The sequence below is a fragment of the Neolamprologus multifasciatus genome, chromosome 6 (genome assembly GCF_963576455.1).
Source record: "Neolamprologus multifasciatus chromosome 6, fNeoMul1.2, whole genome shotgun sequence".
NCBI lineage: Eukaryota > Metazoa > Chordata > Actinopteri > Cichliformes > Cichlidae > Neolamprologus > Neolamprologus multifasciatus.
In genome coordinates, this window is record NC_140444.1 from 4,469,217 (window position 1) to 4,491,110 (window position 21,894).

At 41.7% G+C, this 21,894-nt stretch overlaps 2 long non-coding RNA genes across 2 annotated transcripts in view; one reads left to right on the plus strand and one right to left on the minus strand.

Annotated features, from left to right (window-relative positions):
- LOC146516196 (uncharacterized) overlaps positions 1–21,894 on the plus strand; it is a 390,625-nt gene that overhangs the window by 161,966 nt on the left and 206,765 nt on the right. The gene's annotated exons all lie outside the window — the stretch shown is intronic.
- Positions 1,436–8,826, minus strand: LOC146516199 (uncharacterized). The gene is made up of 4 exons (XR_014874757.1): positions 8,059–8,826; positions 4,741–4,830; positions 3,967–4,475; positions 1,436–2,729 (listed from the first exon to the last, which is right to left on the minus strand). It is a non-coding gene; the product is annotated as an uncharacterized LOC146516199 (long non-coding RNA).

The following is a 21,894-nucleotide window of genomic DNA, read 5'->3' on the forward strand; positions in this document are numbered from 1 at the left end:
GAGACATAGACATAACAACACAAGCTTGACAATATTGGAACACACAGGCTGTGTCCCAATTAAGAGACCGCACGCTTGAAGTACGCGTACTACGTACGGTGCGTACTATAAGTACGAGAAGTGAGAAAGTGAGAGGCTTGTGAAATGGGACGGTCTAGCCTTCGCCGCGCTGTTCAGGTTGCCTAGCAACCATGATACTAACCGCGAGAAACGTTACATACAGCTTTGTGTGACAGAAATGAAGGAGAAAAATGTTTTGTTGGTCATTCATTTTTGTCATGACATCACTGTGATTAGTTGAGTATCTGAGGCTGAGACCACAGGACTGTAAAACATGATTGTTGGGCTTCATTTCTGTACTGAACAGTCATTTAAGATTAGTTAGTAAATAACAATTAGCTAATGTTGTTCATGAGACTAAAATCATCTCACTGTGGTAATGTAAATATAATATGGCCAATATTATAGTATTGTCAGATTATTATGATATATATATCATAATATATATATATACATATATATTATGTATATGTATATATATATATATATATATATATATATATATATATATATATATATGTATATGTATATACATATTTATATGTATATGTATATATATATATATATATATATGTATATATATATATATATATATATATATATATATATATATATATATATATATATATATATATGTATATGTACAACCAAGTTAATGCTGAAAGTACAAACATCACTAATGTCACATAACTTTGCCGACATGTGGCCAATAGTAATGTTTTAATGTTCTTCGTTATTAAACATTCGCACATGAATAAGTGACATAATATTCAGTACTTACTTTTGACAGTTCACTCTCGGCCGCTCCCTTCTGCCGTATTTTGCGGCAAAATTATCCACACCCACCGCCGTGCTATGAATTGTGGGATATATGGGACCACGAAGCGTGCACCGGACCACGCTTGATATTTGGGGAAATCGACGGCGCATTTGGAGTATGCATTTGAAGTACACTTCGAATTGGGACAGCCGTCGTCGCGTGGTGGTGACGTAATCACACTTAAAATGCGTACTTCAAGCGTGCAGACCCTGAATTGGGACACAGCGACAGACATAAAACACATGGGGAGACACACGAGAACCGATAAGGGAGATGAGAGCACGGGCGTAACTAAAAGTAAAACAATGAGGACAAGAAAAAGACTCATAAATCAGGAGACAGAGATGAAACAAAAACTAGAATAAAACTCGACTAAATCCTGACTAATAATACCTACAACACAAGAACTTAACATATTTTCAATATAATATAAGAAAATCAAATCAATTTCTGACTTTAGTTGGAAAAAAATATGCACGTCCATGTCAGTTTAAGTGTACATAGTGTGCAGTCTTATGCAAACATTATTTGAACCTGATGCACGAGAAAGAAACGCACACGCATTGTTTTATTTGCAAAATACATTTTCCACATAAAAAAAAAAAACATCTCAAGAAAGTGGAGATGATTATGCTGATTATCACTCCAGGTTGCAGAGTAAGTGCTTCCCAGAGCAGTGATTTTCCCCCAGAGACTGTACATATGTCTGCTGGGCTACACAGCGGGTAGTCCACTTCCTCGAGCTGCAATTCTGGTCCCAAGACTTCAAGTCTGCTCAGTGATGTGGGGAGCCCTGGCAGCAGCTTGATGTTTGGTTAAAAACATCCAATCATATCAGAAAAAAAGTGAAAGCACATTACATATTCATCATGTCGAGGTAAAACCTTAAACACGCTGTCGTCATTTAAAAGTTATCTCACACTCAATGGATGTGGGATGCAGGCTGACGGTCAGAGGAGGGTGTTGTTTGCTTTCAGAGCCTTTACATTGAGGGAGAGGGAACATCATTTTTTTTTAAAAAATCCTTCTAAAGGCTACAGGTGAAATTGCACAATGTATAGATGCTGCAGACACTTTTGAAACAGTTTGTGATGCTGCGACAGACTATCTGAATCTTCAGGCAGAGGATGTTTTAGCCTTCAGGCAGCAGCTGCTGGCGGAGACTGAGGAGTGCTGGAAAAGACTGCAAGAATCAGGGTTCACGCTGGATGCTGCCATTTAAGGCTTGAGTCTGAGCTGGTGGCATAAAGCTGCTGTAATCAACTGCGGCTGCAGACAAAGGTGGAAATTGTGCACTGGGAGAAGCCGCGGGTTTCGGGTCAGGCTTCGGAGGCTGCTGGATGGAAGTGGCAAAAAATGAGGCTGTGGTTGGCTCCTGAAAGATGTTGATGGAAGGCTGGGTTCACTTATGACGCATGAGGCAGAATGTGGAGTTTGCTGCTGTAGGTGGAGACTGAGATGTAAGTCGATGTCTGAGGTCGCAGTTCAGTTTTGTGCCAGTTTTTTCTTGCATCAAGGTCAAGCCTGTGTCTGTTTAATATTTACAGCTGAGTTCAGTCTTTTTGAGTCTTTTGATCAATATTTACAGTTTGATTTTTTTGCTACATGTTTGTATTTAGCAGTGTTTTGTTTTTTCCCCCGAGAAGGCTCCCGGGGATCCGGTTCATGTGAGATGTCCACTTCTATAAGAGGAGGATAAACTTTGTCTTCATGTAATTCACTGACCATCAGTAGTCCACTATCACCCTCTTGTAAACTAATTTGTGGACAGTTAAGTTTCTCCCAGAGGCGCTGTTTTATGATACGGCCAAGCTGAACAGTATACGGCCGGGGCCGCCCATTTTTATATCTGTAAGACAGGAACACACACAAATTTATTGTTTCAGATTTAAAAAAAATATGAGAGAATTTGTCTTAGTTAATTTTTCACAAAAAATAAAGAGGAATTTCCCATTATTCTTATTTTCTATTTAAATTGGGTAAAGTATCTATGAGACAGATTTTTAATTATTTTAATTAGGGATGCAACGATACCAATTTTTTCAAACCGATACGATACCGATACTTGGATCTGAGTACTTGCCAATACAGAGTACAAAAACCGATACTTCTACCACACACACACACACACACACACACACACAAATGCAATGAATTGGAAGACAGGTTTTATTTATTCTCTGCCATTAATAAATAATATCTTAATAAAAATGACCACAAAAAAATTTCAAGTGAAAAATAAGCACTTCTGTTAAATTATTGCAGAGTCTCCACATTGTAATTTAACAAAATACCACTGAACTATTGTCTCGAGTTTTCGGAATAATAAATAAACACTTCTGTTTGGAATAAAATAAATACAAATTAGGTTTGAGAATAAAATAAACTTTTAAATTGTTGCAGAGTGTCCATATTGTAAACAAACAAACAAAATAACGAAAGTATTTGGCATTGACAAACGAACTCCTCATCTGCCCGTGGATCATCAGTCCACTGTGCCGTTAAACCAAGGACTGACATCGCGCACACACTGCTTGTCTTTACCTCTTCAGAAAGTTTTGGCGCCATTATCTCCCTGATGTGTGGGCGGTTGGGAATTTCATATCGCAGCTCGAGTATGCTGAGAAGACGGTGCAATCCTATGTTTTCCATGACCGGCATTGGCTGGTCATCCAGAGCGATAAAATGAGTCAGAGCCTCTGTTATTTTAACTGCCCGTGGATTTTCTCTTGACATTTTTCATCGCTTTTCCAAAACCTGAGTTAAAGTTGGCTGTTCCACACTGCTGACATTTTGTTTAGCCTAGCTACAGCAGCCTCCAGTTTCTCTTTTTTATCTGGAGCCGCCAGTCTGACTCGTCTAACCCTGTGCCTGTTTAGCGCGGGATGTCCCCCTAGTGGCCAATCTAAAAAACTACAACAGAAATGACAAGCCACCCTCTGATTAATGAAATAAGTTAGTATCGGTTCATGGTATCGCTTAACTTTTACGAGTATGAGTACACACACATTTTACAGTATCGGCCCCGATACCCGATACCAGTATCGGTATCGGTGCATCCCTAATTTTAATAAAGATCAACTTACTTGAGCATATCATCTACTACAGAGTGGTAGATCTTCTGATATTCTTCTACGGTGTATCCATGGATCAACAGAGGTGTCTCTCTCTGCTCCAGGACACCACCGGGGCTCAGCTCAGCGGGAGAGGCCTGAGGAGTGGGAAATAGATCCTGAACAGGAGAAGTAGTCGATGGCTCAGCGAATCCTTGGGCCCGCGCAGGTGTCAAAGCAGCAGTGCTCAGTTGTGTTACAGTGATGACCTGATGGAGGTCAGGACAACTGGAAGCTTTGGTCTCTGGGATGAAATCCTGGACCTGGAAGAAGCGAAGAGCAGATTGTGTCAAATTTAATGACTTTGTTTTATTTGTTTCTATTCTAAGACCACATGGGTGTTTATTTTTCCAGATTTATCTGTCTCAGTCAGTAAGAGCAGCTATTACCTTGCAGCCAGCTCTAGTGGTTTCCTGACAAGAGGATACTCTTTTCCTCTTCCTGCAGCGGGTATTGTCCTCCAAGTAAAAAGCCTTGCCACACTGCAACAGCACAAACAGGTCCATGTTAGAATTAAGGGTGAATAAGGTTAAAGTGACAACAAGTGTTGAATAAAAAGGAATTTTAAAAAGAATAATAATCAAATAAAGAGTGTTTTGTCGTGCAAGCCTTGTCACATATTATCTGCATCTGTTGGAAGTAAATAATATTAATAATATTAATTTTTTGCACTTTTTTTTATTTAGGTATTTTCACAGCTGGAAAAGATGCTCAGATCTTTTACTGATCAGTAAGCTCAAGCGTTACCTTGATAAGGGCGCATCCAGGTTGAACACAGCAGACTCTTTTTCGCTTCCTGCAGCGGCTGTCATCCTCCAAGTGAAAAGACCTGCCACACTGTTATGACACACAGACACCGATGTTAGAACAAGGGTAAAAAGAGCAGCTGGTAAATTTTAATGAGTATTTTTTTTAATTATTTGAAGAAGTATTTTGCTGAATATGTCTGCATCTAGTGAAAATAAAGATAGTAAATACTCCTGCACTAGTCTAATGAGCTTGGAAAGAAAAGCGACTGGACTTTGTCAAGTTTCACCTCTCACCCGAGAAGCTTCTTCAGTTCTAAGAGCAATTGGTTGAGAGTCTCAGATTTTGAGCCTCCAAGAGGGTCATGGACCCCCTATTGTTCCTCTTGCCTAATCACACGAGCCAAGGTGTGAAAACTCGTGTAGGTCACAATCATGGTGACCTGGCCCCTCCCTATCATGTAATTTACTGAGGTCAAATGGCCCAGGATGTGAGTGGGCGTTAAAGCGTCTGGGAAGGATCCCAAAACTGGATTATTGATGCCAGACCGTTGGTGTTGTAAGCCACCGCCTCTGTTCAAAGATGGTCATTCACAGCAGACATAGATGACTTCTTTCACTCCTCTTTCAAACCATCTGTCTTCTCTGTCCAAAATGTGAACATTGGCTTCCTCGAAAGAGTGACCTTTGTGGACAGCCAAGCCTTGTCCCGTCGAGGTGGCTCTTCCATGTTGTGCCATGCGTTTATGAAATTGCTGTTTGGTCTCTCCAATGTAGAGGTCTGAGCATTCCTCGCTACACTGTACAGCAAACACTATGTTGTTAAGTTTGTGTTTAGGAGTCTTGTCTTTGGGATAAACACGTTTTTGTCCGAGTGTGTGGCTGGTCTGAAACGCCTTCAAGGAAACCTGAAGAAGTCCAGATGCTTTTCTTTCCAAGCTCCTTAGTTTACGATGACCTGGATGACTGAGAACCTTCACAGACATACTCCTGCACTACATGACCACCTATTATTTTTTTGATGCCAAACCATACATCACAGCAGGTCTCACTACCATTTTTTTTAAACTTTCCCGAAACCTTTCTGCTTCATTCAAAAGTGGGCTAATTTTAACAAATGACCACGTGTTTAACCCTTTAAGACCTACCATAGAACTATTTTTACATGCTGTCGAGCCATTTTTGGGAGCATTTCAAGTTGCTATACATCAATACAACTGTTATAGCCCATATTTTAATAATATGTATGTATTAAGTCCATAGTAACTACATAAATTGCGAAAAAGTGCAATAAACTACAAAAAAATTGAAAATCGTTTTTGTTTTTTTGTTTTTTACATATATTTCTACTTAGAGAAATTTAAGAGGTTTATTCCTCAAAACTTTAAATACAAAAAAGTTGCAAAAAATAGTTTACAACAACAGGAAATTTATTTTGAGTGTCTTCATAGTTTTATTTTTGAGATACTCCTGCAAGCACTTTTTATGCAATATTTGCAAAGCTATATGTGGAAGGAAACCGTGACCTAGGACAAGCTGATGGCATAAGATGTAAGTACAATTCCTCCGGTTTCATATGCAAAAAAAATTATTGCGCTAGCTTACGCGGTTCCAGTTCTACAGGGATTTAAAAATAGTTATGCAAAACGGAGCGTGCCCGCTCCGACCTGCTTCAAAGGGTTAATAAATCCATTGTTATCTCCATGTGCTGCATAAGGAAGGGTGATTTCTGTGATATTGTTTTGTAGATTGTTAAATACATTTGGGATGAACAACCAACTACTTACAAGCAAGCCGATTTTGAACTGTAAACATAATGGGGGGACCATAAGCTCATTTTTGCCTAGGGCCTTGTTTTGAGTTGATCCGGCCCTGGTCTAACAAATAGAAATCACAAACTTTCAACTTGCATGTCCTTGTTAGAAAAAGTTTCTTTTCCTTTTCTTTTTATTAAATTTCTAAAAATGTTGCTTTTTTTTTGTTAAAGAAAACTATTTAAATGGTACAGACCTAATGTTTAATTCAGCATGTTTTCGAAGTCAATGGCGTCATATCTACATTAGATATTTACAAGGTTCGAATATATCACACGATGCAGCTCTGCACGCACTGATCTGCGCTGTCTGTCTCTTCTCAGACTGTATGTAGGGTTAATTGAGGTCTAAGCACTCTCAAGTAATTAATATCACCCAACAAACTTCTCTCATGGCCTCCTGGCAGCACATTTCGATGCTAAAAACCTTGAAACCTCACATGTTCTGTGATGAAAGCGGTGTTCTGGGAGTCAGCATGGCTTTCAGTGCAGGTCATGCTGAAGAAAATAGTCAGTGGATGTGCTGCTTTGAAAGAAATCGTCGAGTCTGTGAAAACCTGGCTTTTCTGCACCACTGAGCCAGTGGAGCTGAAGGACGAGGCCCGTCTTTATTTGCATAACATTGAAATGTGTCAGGCTTTCTTTTCACCTCTTTTATCCAACGTTTCATCGGGATTTCACTCAAACCAATCACTCGCGTTTACTGGAATTACTCAATGGTTTCAATTAATTACCCTAACCCAGATGTAAACTCTCATGTTCATATTATAATGACTCTGTAATAGGGTTTTGGTTAGTATGACTGCTGTATCTTTACGCCACAAATAGTTGCGTTTGGGTCTTTTCCAACATTACAAGGAAACTGAATTAATGTATGAATAAAACAATAAAATAATCTGTTTTTAAAGTACTACAAAGTTTGAGTATGTAGTTCCTAAGTGTGCCTGAAGGTGGAAGTTATACAAAACTCATTCTTAAAATTTCAATAATAACAAAAAACAAACACATAAATATGTACATAGCTGTTAAAATCCCCACTTTCCTCTATTCTTGTATTAATCCAGGCGCTCAAAGTTAAACACTGATTTCTGATGTTTCTCTGAACCTCACATAGTTGTTTCACCAAAATTACAATGTAACTAACCAATGAATGTATACATTAATAGCTAAATAAATGCTTTGTTTTTTGTTAAAATGCACCTTTTTGTCTGTTTTACGGGATATGCTTCATCAACTAATTCAAAAATAACAAATTAAGCAATTTACATGGTGATTCATTTAATTTGTAAGTCCCCCGAAGAACAAACAAACAAACAAACAAAACAAATCTGTTTGTATGGAAATGAATTTTTCTCTCACTTTTCAGTGAACAGCTGTAAATAAAGCAACACTGGAGCCCTGCAGCAAAAATTCACCGAGGACCCCAAAAGAGACCTTACTGTAATATATCCACATAACATTATATGCCCATCATTTTGTTGTATTTTGTCTGCTGAGATCACTTACCATCTCTGAAAAATTAAGCTTTGACGGTGTCGGCAGTCCAGGTAGATAAGAAGTTAAGCTCGTATGTGATGACCCCGAGTTTTAGCTGCTTGTTGAGTCCGCCTCTCAGGTATTAATCTTTGGCTCCTCCCACCTCATTGAGGAACTGACGTCACCTCGTTCACCTTGAAGCTGTATCCCAATTCAGGGTCTGCAGCCTTAAAGTACGCAGCCTTAACGGTCCTCAAGGGCCGCGTACTTAAAGACCGCTAAGGCCGGAAGTGCGAGGCTTGTGAAATGGGACGGTCTAGCCTCCGCTGCCCAGGTTGCCTAGCAACCATGATACTAACAGCTGGAAACGTTTCATACAGCTTTGTTTGACAGAAATGAAGGAGAAAATCTTTTGTTCATTTGTTTGTTTGTTTCTACATGAGCTTTGATCATTCTCTGTGAGATTAAGCTCAGCTATTGAACGGCGAATATTTTAAAGTAAAGGCTTTAAAACCAAGTTAGTACAAACGTCACTAATGTCACATAACTTTGCCGACATGTGGCCAACAGTAATGTTTTAATGTTCTTCGTTATTAAACATTTGCACATAAATAAGTGACATAATATTCAGTACTTACTTAAAGTTTACTCTTCGGGCGCCCCTCATCCGCCGTTTTTTTTTCGGCAAAATTATCCACACCCACCGCCGCGCTATGCATTCTGGGATATGTTGGGCCACGAAGTCTACACCGCCACGTCCTTAAAATTCAGGGAAATGAAGGACGCATTTGAGGGCCGCATTTCTGCCCACTTTGCCTCTCCATTTCTGGAGGATTGAATGGACACATAAAATGAAGTGTTTAGATGAAACAAATATAGTGCTGTGTAAATATGTTAGCTATCTTAAACATGTACACGGATTATTCAGTGCCATCTTTAGGGCAGCGTTTAGTCACTCACGCAGAAGTTTGGCACCTGGGCTACAGAAACACTTTAGAGACAGGATTTTAAATTCGACTCCATCTGACATAAAACCTGAAAACAAAAAACAAACTGACTACAGAACACGAACCTGGACATGAATGAGAGCGGGCGGAAACAGATGACGGTAGACTGCAGGGAAACACACAGATGAAGCAGGGTGGAAACACAGACGGACCAGCAACTACAAACACAGAAGACACGACTTAAATACACTCAGAAAATCACAGGGAGATTACACACAGGTGGGAGTCATTAACGAGACGAGAGGTAAAACTGAACACACTCACATGAGACGCAGACCTTCACAATAAAACAGGAACAAGAAACCATCACACTAAGACGCAGACTCGACATTGAGAGACAGACAGAAAATGACACATGGAGCTAGACATATACAAAGCAGACACAACCGAAGAACAAATCCTAAACACAAATAAACAGAAACATGAAACTCTAATAATAAACATCATAATCGTCATCATCAACACAACAAGAGAACAAGAAAACAATCCCTGATGGAAAATTAAACCAAAACATAATAAACTCAAAATACTGGGTAGAAACTGACCCAGAACCGTGACATAAATAACTAATCTAAACTTATATACATAAAATACAGAAATGAAATGAGGTGGAATGAATACTACAGAATTTACATAAGGTGCAGTTGCAGTCTGGCAGTGGGAGCAGTGTGACAGGTCAACTGTTAAGAAGGGAGATGGCGAGGGGAAAGAAACTGTTCCTGTGTCGGGTGGTCCTGGTCTGCAGGCTTCTGTATCGTCTGCCAGAGGGCAGCAGATCAAAAAGTCTGTGTCCAGGGTGTGAGGGATCTGTGATGATTTTCCCTGCCGGCTGCCAATGATCCTTTCTGCTGCCCGTACAGTCCGCTGCAGTCTGCTCCTGTCCTGTTTAGTGGCTGCACCATACCAGACTGTGATGGAGGAGCACAGGACCGCAGTGTAGAACTGGATCAGCAGCTCCTGTGGAAGACTGTACTTCCTCAGTTGTCTCAGGAAGTACATCTTCTGCTGGGTCTTTTTGAGGATGGAGTTGATGTTGGTCTCCCATGTCAGGTCCTGGAAGATGGTGGTACCCAGGAACTTGAAGGTCTTCACAGTCGACACAGGGCTGTCTGATATGGTGAGGGGGAGCAGAGTTGAGGGCTGTCTCCTGAAGTCCACTGTCATCTCTACAGTTTTAAGAGTGTTCAGCTCCAGATTGTGCTGACTGCACCAGAGTACTAGCCGCTCAACTTCCTGCCGGTATGCAGACTCATCACCATCCTGAATGAGGCCAATGACGGTGGTGTCATCTGCAAACTTTAGGAGTTTAACAGCCGAGTTCTTGGAGGTGCAGTCGTTAGTGTAGAGGGAGAACAGTAGTGGTGAGAGGACATTCAGCATATACTGGAATATAAAGCAGTGATTCTCAGTCATTCTGTGCATCTTTCAAATAATTATTTTAGTCTTTTACATTTAATACAATCCCATTTTCTCTACTGTCCTTTCTTATGATTTCCTGGTTCACACTCGACAATCAGAGCATAATATATTCACAGTTCTGTCTGACGTCAGGTTACCTTTGTGTATTTTTTAGGGGGGAAATGAATCTTTCTAAATGTGCAGGTGTCCTGTGTTCACAATCAAAGGGAAACAAATTAATTTGAATCAATCAGTCAGTCCTGGATTTGTATTTCAGCAAGATGTCATGCACATTTCGAACACAGCACATGTAAACGTGTTTGTATTTTGGGATAATTTTGGCAAATTAAGCACAGCTCAACTCTGATAGCAAACTGGCGCACAAACATCTCCACACTAGAAACAATAGTGGTGTCATTGTTCTGGGTCATTCATCCCAGCATTTTTAGTTTGTGTTGTTTTTCTGATTTCTTTGTAAACTGAGTTTAGTCCTTAGTTTTCATGTCAAGTCTAATTATGTCTTCTGTGTCGCGTCGTTGTTGTGTTGTGCTTTCATGTGTGGTCTTTTGTGTTCCCTCGCTCCCTCTCTCATCTGCCTTTCCTCTTGTGTCAAGCTCGTGTTAGTCTTCTTCTCAGCATTTCATGTTTTATTTTGATAGTCTTGTGGTCCATGTTCAGTGTGTTTAGTTTTGCTTCCATCCATCCATCTTCATCCGCTTTATCCGAGGCCGGGTCGAGGGGGCAGCAGCCTAAGCAGAGAGGCCCAGACCTCCCTCTCCCCAGCCAGCTCCTCCAGCTTATCCGGGGGAACACCAAGGCGTTCCCAGGCCACCCGAGAGATATAATCTCTCCAGCGTGTCCTGGGTCTTCCGCGGGGCCTCCTCCCGGTGGGACATGCCCGGAACACCTCACCCAGGAGGCGCCCAGGAGGCATCCTTGTCAGATGCCCAAACCACCTCAGCTGTCTCCTTTTGATGTGGAGCAGCAGCGGCTCTACTCTGAGCCCCTCCTGGATGGCCGAACTTCTCACCCTATCTCTAAGGGAGAGGCCAGCCACCCTTCGGAGGAAGCTCATTTCTGCCGCTTGTATCCGCGATCTTGTTCTTTTGGTCACTACCCACAGCTCGTGGCCATAGGTGAGGGTAGGGACGTAGATCGACCGGTAAACTGAGAGCTTCGCTTTTACACTCAGCTCTCTCTTCACCACGACGGACCGGTGCAGCGTCCGCATCACTGCAGCCGCAGCCACAATCCGTCTGTCGATCTCCCGCTCCCTTCTCCCATCACTCGCGAACAAGACCCCGAGATACTTGAACTCCTCCACTTGGGGCAGGAACTCATCCCCGACCCGGAGTGGGCACTCCACCCTTTTCCGGCTGAGAACCATGGCCTCAGATATGGAGGTGCTGATCCTCATTCCCGCTGCTTCACACTCGGCTGCGAACCGTTCCAGTGCGAGCTGGAGGCCCTCACCCGATGAAGCCAACAGAACCACATCATCCGCGAAAAGCAGAGATGAGATTCTGAGGCCACCAAAGCGAAAGCCCTCCGCCACTTGGCTGCGCCTAGAAATCCTGTCCATAAAAATTATGAACAGAACCGGTGACAAAGGGCAGCCCTGGCGGAGCCCATCACCCACCGGGAACGAGTCCGACTTATTGCCGGCAATGCGAACCAAGCTCTTGCAACGGTTGTATAGGGATCGAATGGCCCGTAGCAATGGGCCAGACACCCCATACTCCCGCAACACCTCCCACAGGACACCCCGAGGGACACGGTCGAATGCCTTCTCCAAGTCCACAAAACACATGTAGACTGGTTGGGCAAACTCCCATGCACCCTCAAGTATCCTCGAGAGGATAAAGAGCTGGTCCAGTGTTCCGCGACCAGGACGAAAACCGCATTGTTCCTCCTGTATCCGAGGTTCGACTAGCAGACGAACTCTCCTTTCCAGCACCCTGGAGGCTGAGGAGTGTGATCCCCCTGTAGTTTTGCTTCCTCCACATTTATTTGTATCAGCTGTGTTTCCACTTCCCTCTGTTTTCCTTTGTTCATTGTCAGGTCCGAGTTTAGTTTTTTCCAAGTTTAGTTTAGCTGTTGATTTTGGTTTATCTTATTTTGCACTTTCGTGTTTCACCTTCAGTAAACGGTGTGTTTTTTGTTAAACCTTATCCCTGCCTCGAGTGTCTGCACTTGGGTACCGCTAAAAAGAAACACAAGGTCTGTCGCTGCATACCCGTGACAGTTGGCCGAGAACGGTCTTGGTGCTCTTATTTTTCATTTTATTTGCTCTATGGTTTAAACCTGCCTGTGCAAATAGTGCCAGAGGAGATACCCTGCAGCTGTTGACTGACACCAGAGTAGTGTGTGTCTCTGTTATGGGTCTGAATGTGCTGGGGATAAATATGATAACTCAAAAGATTCGGGGCATTATCATGGGTTAATAACCGGATTGACGGGTTATTTTTAAACAATCTGAAGTTCATCATTCTACAGTGATGAAGATTGTTCAGAAGTTGAAAACATTCAAGGTGGTCTTCCTGGGAGTGAACATCCCAGCTTACCCCAGTGTCAGACCGTGCAACACTTAGAGAAACTGCAAACAAACCACAAGACTTCTGGACTAATGTCTGCACTGTGCAAACATCTCCACTTTGATTTGTCCACCAAAGTTTGGAAAAAACTCTCTATACCAAAGTATTCCAGAGTCAAATGTGAGGCCAGCTGTCTGATAGCTAAAGCCTGGCTGAAACTAAGCCATGCAGCAGGACAATGATTCTAAGCACAGCAGCAAATCTGCAGCAAAACAGCTGAAAAAGAAAAGAATCAGGATGTTGTGAAGGTTTAGTCAAAGTGCAGACTACAACCAATTTGAAAATGCTGTGGCGAATCTCAAGAGAACAGTGCATAAATAAATGCCTGCAAATCTCAACGAACCGAAGCATCGCTGTAAAGAAGAGGCACAGACCAAATGTCCTGCAGAACAGTGTGAGAGACTCATAAAGTCAAACAGAGAAGATTAAAGTTAATGCAGCCAAATGTGGTGCTACAAATGCCTGAATTATAGGATGAACTTAGTTTTTCACACACTGCTTCTTTCAACCTAACAGCACACTGCAGCGTGTCACCTCATACTGTTCATCTGAGGTTCTACTCACCTAATTTAAAGACCTGCGAGGGACCAAATGACTTCTTTTTTTTAGTCATAAAACCTTAGAATTGTATGTGACTGTAGGTAAATGAATTGGTAGATGAAGTTGTGCCTGGCAGGCTGCAATAAAGGCTAATGAGATATGCATCATCTAACAAAGCAGTCAGCTGTCTTCTGTTCTGTTCTGGGCTTCAGAGTGAGCACTTCAGAAAGAAGGAGGGAGAATGTCAAGTGGCCTTATGTGCAACATCAAAGCTACAAAAAGGCAACGACGAGAAGAGACGCTGCTTCTCACACTCAGATCTGGCTCACTTGTATTCACAGGAAGCCTCAAATGCTCATAAAGAGAAAATGTACATTTACTGAACATGGAGGGTTTAACAGGACATGCTGTACGCAAGTGTAAAATGTGAGAAATGTTAAGCAGAACTGGCACGTATTAGCAAAAAAGGAATGTTACATGGTTTATTCCCCAAATGTGTGATTTCCAATGAAAAGCAGCAGCATCTGGAGATCTCACTTTATTTGTACCGAGAATTAATGAGACATTCTGGCTATTAAGCAGGAGGTTGGTGAGCCTGAACGTGCCTACAGCTGACAGTAGCACTCATCAAAAACCCTATGCATATATATTATTCATGTGCAGCACAACGCCACGGCTGATTTGCTGTATATAAATAAACCGTGTGGTACAACGCCGGGATCTCTATGCGTTGCTTCAACATCATGAATAATTTAGACTAGAAAAATCCAGTCAAACCAAATATGAATGTAAAACAGTGTTTTAATTCACAGTGTAGATAACGATCTCCTCACGGAGGTATGATATATAATAAAAGCTCCTATTTCCTCTTTGGAAAAAATATACACACTTAAGAAAAGCAAACTTGTACATCAACTTGACAGGAAACAACATTGCTAAGAAGCTTTTAATTTGAAAGAATTTTGTAACGAAGGAAAAACAGGCATTGCTTTTTTTTTTTTTTATTGTTGCCATGTTTCATTCCTCTCCTAAATTAAGTGTTGATGAAATTTCCTTCACGCTATTTTCCTTCTCTGTAAACTAGGTTTCTTTCAACCTCAGTCGAAATTTAATCTCCTTTAGGGAGAAATAACCCAGCACAAAGGAAGGCTAGGGCAGAAAATGTTGTAGTTTACAAGGAGATACTTTGGTCACTTGATATAATTGAGAGGGGATGTGCAGAGAGCTCGCTCTCCCTATTACTCACTTCCACTTCAAACCCTTCTGCTTTGCAGGGTTTCATCTTCACGATGTTATTGAGTCCTAAAACACACCTGCTCCCACAGAGTGATGTCCTTGCTCTGCCACTAAACACTAAGTGCTTCAGCTCGTCTTTAAGGCTGGGAGAACTGTTGCTCCATTATGGCACTGTGTAAAAATTTAGAAGGCTTAATTTTTATTTCTACCTGGATGATGCCACCGTACACTTGAAAGTGGGTTCGATTTAAAAGCGTGTGAGTTTTGGAGTTGTAACATTTTAAAAAAGCAGAGAAAAAGTGACCTCTGTGAGGGGAAATACAGTGAGCGGTAATAAAGGTGCAAGCCTCCCTCGTACATACTCTTCATTTTGGTGCTGTTTTGAAACTCTTATTGAATCTTTTTTAGGAAAAATGTGCACATGTGGATGTAAACAAGATGTTGAGATATAGATGAAAAAACTCCATCCATTCTGTCCCTTGACAATTTTATTGAACTATAACTTTTGTCCTAAAAGTTGATTCTGTTCATCTGGATGTGGCTTTTCAGGGGGAGAAACATTTCTTCAGTCTCAGCTGACTGCAGGTTTCCCCAACCGTATAAACAGTACATTTGCATAATGACTGAAACCAGCACAGCTGACTAACAATGGGCTGTGAGGTCAGTTTCATGATCATTAATATGCAAATGATCATGGCCGTGAGCACCATTCACCTCCTCGATTCAGAGATGGTCTTTCCCCTTTGATGTCAATTTTCTCCTTGACTTCTCGCTCAAACCAGCGTTCCTCCTTGTCCAGGATGTGCACATCCCCATTACTGAAAGAGTGTCCACTGGCCTGTAGGTGTAAACAGACTGCAGAGTCCTGACCTGACGAGTTAGCTCTTCTATGTTGTGCCATCGGCTTAGTCAAAGGTTGTTTGGGTTCCCCGATGTATAAATCATGGCAATCCTCCTGTGACTTAACAGCGTGCACTTTATTACTCTTTTTGTGTTGGGGGACCCGATCCTCAGGGTGGACCAATTTGGGCACAGCGTGTTTTGGGGTTTAAATGCCACAGAGACTCTGTGTTTAGAGAAAATGCATTACTGTTAACAAATAAGGGATCACTGAGGGTTTTCGGTTAGGCAGCAGTTGTCCTTCTCTCCTGGTGCCTTCCCAGCTTCGATAAATGTCCAGCTTTGATAACAACATTTACTCAAGGCCTTCTTGATATGATGTTCTTTTGTTTCCCTGACAGCTGTGTCTGTGCTGTAGCGTCCTGATGACATTAAAAATGTTTGCAAATGTTGGAACCAGCACCCATGCTCCCTGTTTCTGCTGTCTGAGATGGGAATTAAAGATCTCACACACTAGGACTTCTACCAGACACATTTGTGCAGCATCCACCCTTGACCTTGTCCTCCAGCCCTGCTCCTGTCTTTACCAAAGCGTCTACAACATGTGACTCCAGTTCTGCTGATAAGGTTACAAAATCAATCATAGATCTGTGACCTCGGTTGTCCTGCTGCCATGTGCACTTGCTTGAACATGGTGTTCATCACGGCTCAAAACTGTGGTTAGTGTAGAAGTCCAATTTTAGAGATTTTTATTCTAGAGATTTGGACGGTTAATAAAGCATAGAGGGCAGTGAAGCCAGTGTTGCCAACTTAGCGACTTTGTCGCTATATTTAGCGAGTTTTCAGACCCCCTAGCGACTTTTTTTTCTAAAAAAAAGTCACTAAAAAAAGACGTGAAAGCGCATATCGCTTTTACTCTCAACAAGCAGCGGGTGCTGTAACGCAGTCAGTTCTTCTTTTACTCTTTTACTCTTATGCTGTTTTGTGGATCACAAGGTTTAAAACTACTTATAAACACACACACAAAGTAACTCCACCAGAGTGCCTATTTCGGGTCACTTTTGCCGGTCCAAGCCCGGGTAAAGGAGCAGGGTTGGAATTGTGACATTAAAAAAACAATAATTGCTAAAATAAATTTAATTTGTAGTTCTAAATAAATTCTAAATGCATTTAGGACGTTTTTTACTCACTTTATGTCTCTTCCTCTTGTTATTTCGCTCTCCAACAACGTAGGTTACAATTACATTAGCATGACCAATTATGCAAATTAGGTGATGACGTCATTTAGCGACTTCTAACGACTTTTAGGACAGCCAATAGCGATTTTCCTTACTGAGGAGTTGGCAACACTGAGTGAAGCTGTTCTGCCTGCACGGGCGGTTCCAACACCCTATCAAGACGCTTTGTTTTTGCTCTTGTTGTAGTTTGTTTTAAGCTCCCTCTGCCCGATACAACACTGGAAACACAAACTCATCTAGCACCTGAAACATCGCCCTCTTCCCAACCTATTTTCTAAAAATAAAAACAGGACCATCATTTCAGTCTGTCTTATGCTGAAGACTAAACATCCCCTCCCTCCTATTTTGGCCTCAGTCTTGTCGAGGTAAAGGCCTAACGGGGTAAAATGTTGTTTCTGGAGCAAGTCCAACGAGGCCAACGCAAGCAGCTTGATGAACAGCACTGTCATAGCGAGAGCGTTAATGTGCAGGCTTTGGAGAATTATGATGAGATTAGCTCAGAGCCCAGTGGAACGCCTTGTGCCACCGGTATTTGTTTATGTCACTTTGGGTTTTAGTAAGAGAGGCGTAAGTTACTGAACGACCCTCCGGTGTTGGCGAATGTCAATAAAACAATGTTATAAGAAGTAGATCATAGAGCTGAAGGTCAAGGCCAAATTATTTAGTCCTGTATTTCATCTGCATACAAGCATGCGGAAGAATTTATAATTTGCATGGTTTATAATGTTTCGTTTGTCAGTGTGTGTGTCTACATAAAATAAAACTACCTCTCTTAGCAGAGACAGACTCTTCGGCGTTTTTCTGCTCCACTCTAGTCCTCCACTCTTCCCAGCTGTCCTGGTGGGAGTACATGCATAACAGCAGACTACTCCACAGTGCAGGCATCCCATCAGAGAGCCCCTATCCCTGGTGGGATGGTGAGATGTGATAAATGGAGACATCAGTGTAGCAGTGGCAGAGACACTGGAGTTTCAGCACTGAGGCTTCAGTTACCTGGCAGCACATCTGAATTCCCCACAGTCAGAAGGGATGTAGTGGAGTGTGCACATGGAAGGAAAAACAAAGTTTACTTTGGGAACCTGGACAGAGCAAACAAAGGAGGAAAGTTAATAGATTTGCAACTGAAAATACACTTCCTCCTAGCTGTGAAATGAGAATTTTGAACAAAGAGACGCAGTACAAACAGTGCTCAGATGTGGCACAGAGGTGACAGACAAATCATACCCAACACACTCAGATTGCACCAACATGAACTCCCCTTCTTGCCTTCTTGTTTTGCTTGTGCTGCACCACCACACCCACCCTTATGCCACCCTCCCTACGTCTTCTCTGTTTTGCTATTGCAGATGCTGGATAAATAAGCAGGCGTTTTGCCTGCCAGTGTGCAAAATGGTCCTTATTTATCTCTACCATTAGAGAGTGGGTTCTATTATAAAGCTTTGCATTATTCAGTGAACCTGAGAGACTGATCATTATGGATTTCAGCCCTTTTCCATACCGGCCCCTGGAGTCCAGCTTGGTCTGCTGGCTCATGCACTGCCACATTTGACCTTGTGCTCTGAGCAAGCTGCAAGGAAGAATGGGTCAAAACTCCTCTTCAAAAACTGAAGAAAAGATGTAAATCTAGCTGTGAAAGATCAAGTTCCATCTAAATGCTTCACTTTCAGGAAGTATAAAGGAACAGACAAACGAATTCCACGTGCTACAGTTTCCTGGGTTTTGGTAAGCTCAATGAAAAGCTAACTAGACAGCTAGTTAAATCAGTTTTATGGGAGTTGCAGCAGAGTAAGTGGCAGGCACACAGCGAGGATGGTGGGAATCATAGCTGAGCATATGGTGCTGCAGAATGGTTCAATGCTGGGACAGGAGATGAATACTGAACAGATAAATGTGATAAGCAGTCGTCCCTTACAGTGTAACCTCTCAGTACAGTGGGAAGAAGCAGCGTCATTAACATTAACTCTTGCGCATCAAGAGCTTTTAAAGCTGCTCAATTTGCTCTCATTTGGTAAACAAGCACTGCGTCGCTGCTGGTGGCTGAAAACACTGAATGAGGCATTACTTGTTGATCCGCAGCCGCTCTCACTCTGAGCGCTAATAAGCGCTCGGTCTTTAATGTGCATGTGCTGAGATAAGGAGAATTTGTTACTCTGCTTGTCCTGCAACTCAGCAATTAGACCCTGCCATTAACCATTTGTTATATCTGCTCTTTCTCTCCTTCAGCTTGGCACCTTGCTGATTACAACGCGTTGGATCGATAATTAAACAAATTAAAGGGGACTGTTGGGTCAATTTTCATCCCACCTTAGCCGGCGGCTGCCGCGGCGTCATATAGAAGTCTGAAAAAACCTCTTGAAATGCAGCAGAGTTAAAATTAAAGGCGGCTTAAAAAACCGTTCTGAGCGTTCATTCGTTTCCGCGTTTTACGCAGAGCTCAACTACACCGATGCGACAGAGACGGAGCGGATATTTGTGTCGGAGCAGGCGGGTTGGAAGCAAACCTGCGACTTGTGCGTTTGGATTCTTGTTTAGTCAGTCGATGGCTGTGACCCGGTGTTCTAACCAGATGAGGGAAAAGGCAGTGAGGGGCGTTCACGTGCGAGACTGGGCTTGTTTTTACTCACACGATAGTTCAAAATAGTGAGCTTCTACTTTAACGATGATCCTTTTATTTAATAAAAATGTCACCAAGACCCCGAGTTTCACTTAAAATGCAAATTAAGGAGAGCCTATAGTTGATAATAATTGTGATAACAAAGGTTAAACTCGCCTCTGTGTCTTTACACATACTAACCTCGGTCGATGCACATAACTTTTTCTTCTTTCAGTGTGTTTAGTTTCAGTATTTTTTTCCTGAACAACCAAACTGCCAGAATTCAATCTATCTATCCACGTGAAATCATGACGATCCATGACTGACAAATGTTCCCATTCTGGATTTTTCCATCCAGAAATGCTTTTATTGCATTGGCATAGTGTTTGGGATCATTGTCATGCTGGAAAATGAAGCTTTTCAGACGGTATTGCATGGCAGATCAAAGTCTGATGGTACTTTTTTGTGTTTATAATTCCATCCAATTTGACAAAACCCCCAAACTACCGTTTGAAATACAGCCCCAAATTACGACAGGGCCTCCACCATGTTTAACACGTGATCTTAGACACTCACTGTTGTTCCTCTCTCCCAAAATCTTCTGTAAATATTGATGCTGCTTTGAACCAAAAAAAATTTACATTTCAATTCATTCCTCCATCAGACTTGTTCCCATAGATTTCTGTTCCATCTTGTGTGTAACTGGCCATACCTCAGCATTTTCTCCCTTAGAATGGCCTCTGGACAGCCATCCTTCCACTGAGGCCATTTCTTATGTTGCTTTAGTGAACAATAGCTTGACCATCTGCAAATCCAGATGCATCTCTTAGGTCCTGTGTCAGGTGTTTGCTTGAGCATTTTTTTCTTTATGATTTTTCCTATTTGAATGAGTCGTAGGTCAGTTAAGTATCAAGTAGTTTAACAAAGAAAATTATCCTCTGAAAGTGATTAAGTAAAAGGACTGGAGTGAAAATGGGTGACAACTTGCTCAAGACCACTTTAAAAGTTATAGGTAAGTCTGGCTCTTTGGAAACAAAATGTAAAGACACGGGGAGTGGCTCCAGATTTGTGCACAGTACTCTATCTTTGTATGTATTCATTACTTCAGTTCAGCCCTCCCCACTTGGTGTGAAGAGGCAAATTCGTTTCATACATGAGAACAAACCTGCTTGTGTTGCATAAATATCATTTAATTTTCTAATGCCAAAGTGGAAAGTCCCGGATGCACGTGATTGTTTTTTAAACCCTCACCCTGCACGTATCACTGGCGATCGCCAGTGAGACAGCAAGTGTTGCTCGCTGTGCATCTTATTCTTTCGTGTGAGAGCCGCGGGGGTGGTTACGCAACAGTCTGATTAATTATTTGGAAACATTTGACTTTCCTTTTAGCGCCTCCGCTCTTGTAGTGGTGAGATTTAACATAACTGCTACCATCACATCAGACGAGCCCAAAGCGCGTCTGTGTCAGGCTCCGAGCGGCTGCTGCGGTGCGCACTTTGTTACAGTGAACAAAAAGGAAAACACACTCTGACAGCGTGTTGTTTGGGGATGTGAACAAAGCTGTTATACTTTAAAGTCACTGAAGAACCTGCACCGTGGAGTACATTTCTGGACACCAGTGGAGTGGGTTTTACGACGCCAGCGCGCGTGCCAAAAACACAGACTGGGAGAGAGGGAGGGAGAGAGGGCGGGTGAGAAAATGAGAGGTTGTGGTGGGGTCTCTAACCGTGGGACAGACTTTTCTGAAGGATGGGGAGCTGTTTTCATTTAAGGTGGACTGATAATTTCGCATTCACAAACGCGCGTTGGATGAGCGTGAAGCGCAGACAGTTGTATGGCGCACAGGGTGCTGAAGTGAGTGGAGATGTGTCTTTAACAGCTCAGCTCAGCCTTTTGATTTCTCTGCAGTTTAACAAAATTCAATAATCTTTAACTTTGATGTCACAGTTAAGAAAGAATGTGATAATTAAAATGAAATGAGATCACTCAAAATTAAAGTTAAGGATTTAAAAGGAAAATAATATATTGTTCAATAAAAACATCCTCGGTTATATAAGTAAATGAAATGCAAAATTTGATACTAAAATCTTATTAAGCTCTAAAGTAAAGTAAAAATGAATATCTAATAAATAAATAATAAATATAATATCTAAATTTGGAATAGCTTAACTTTCCAGAAAAAAAGATTCCTTTACCTCAAATAAAGGCATTAAAAACGGATCAGAAATTCTATTTGACTGAGTGTTGTGTTTTTCTGTTTCTACTATTAATTAATATACTGTCACCTGTTTATGTATAATCTTACGTGCCCAGAAACTATAAATGTTAATGAAAAAGGTTTCGAGAGTCAGAGATATTTACACATTACATATCATCACTTCATACATTTTTTTATTCAATAAACGGTTAAAATAGTGGAA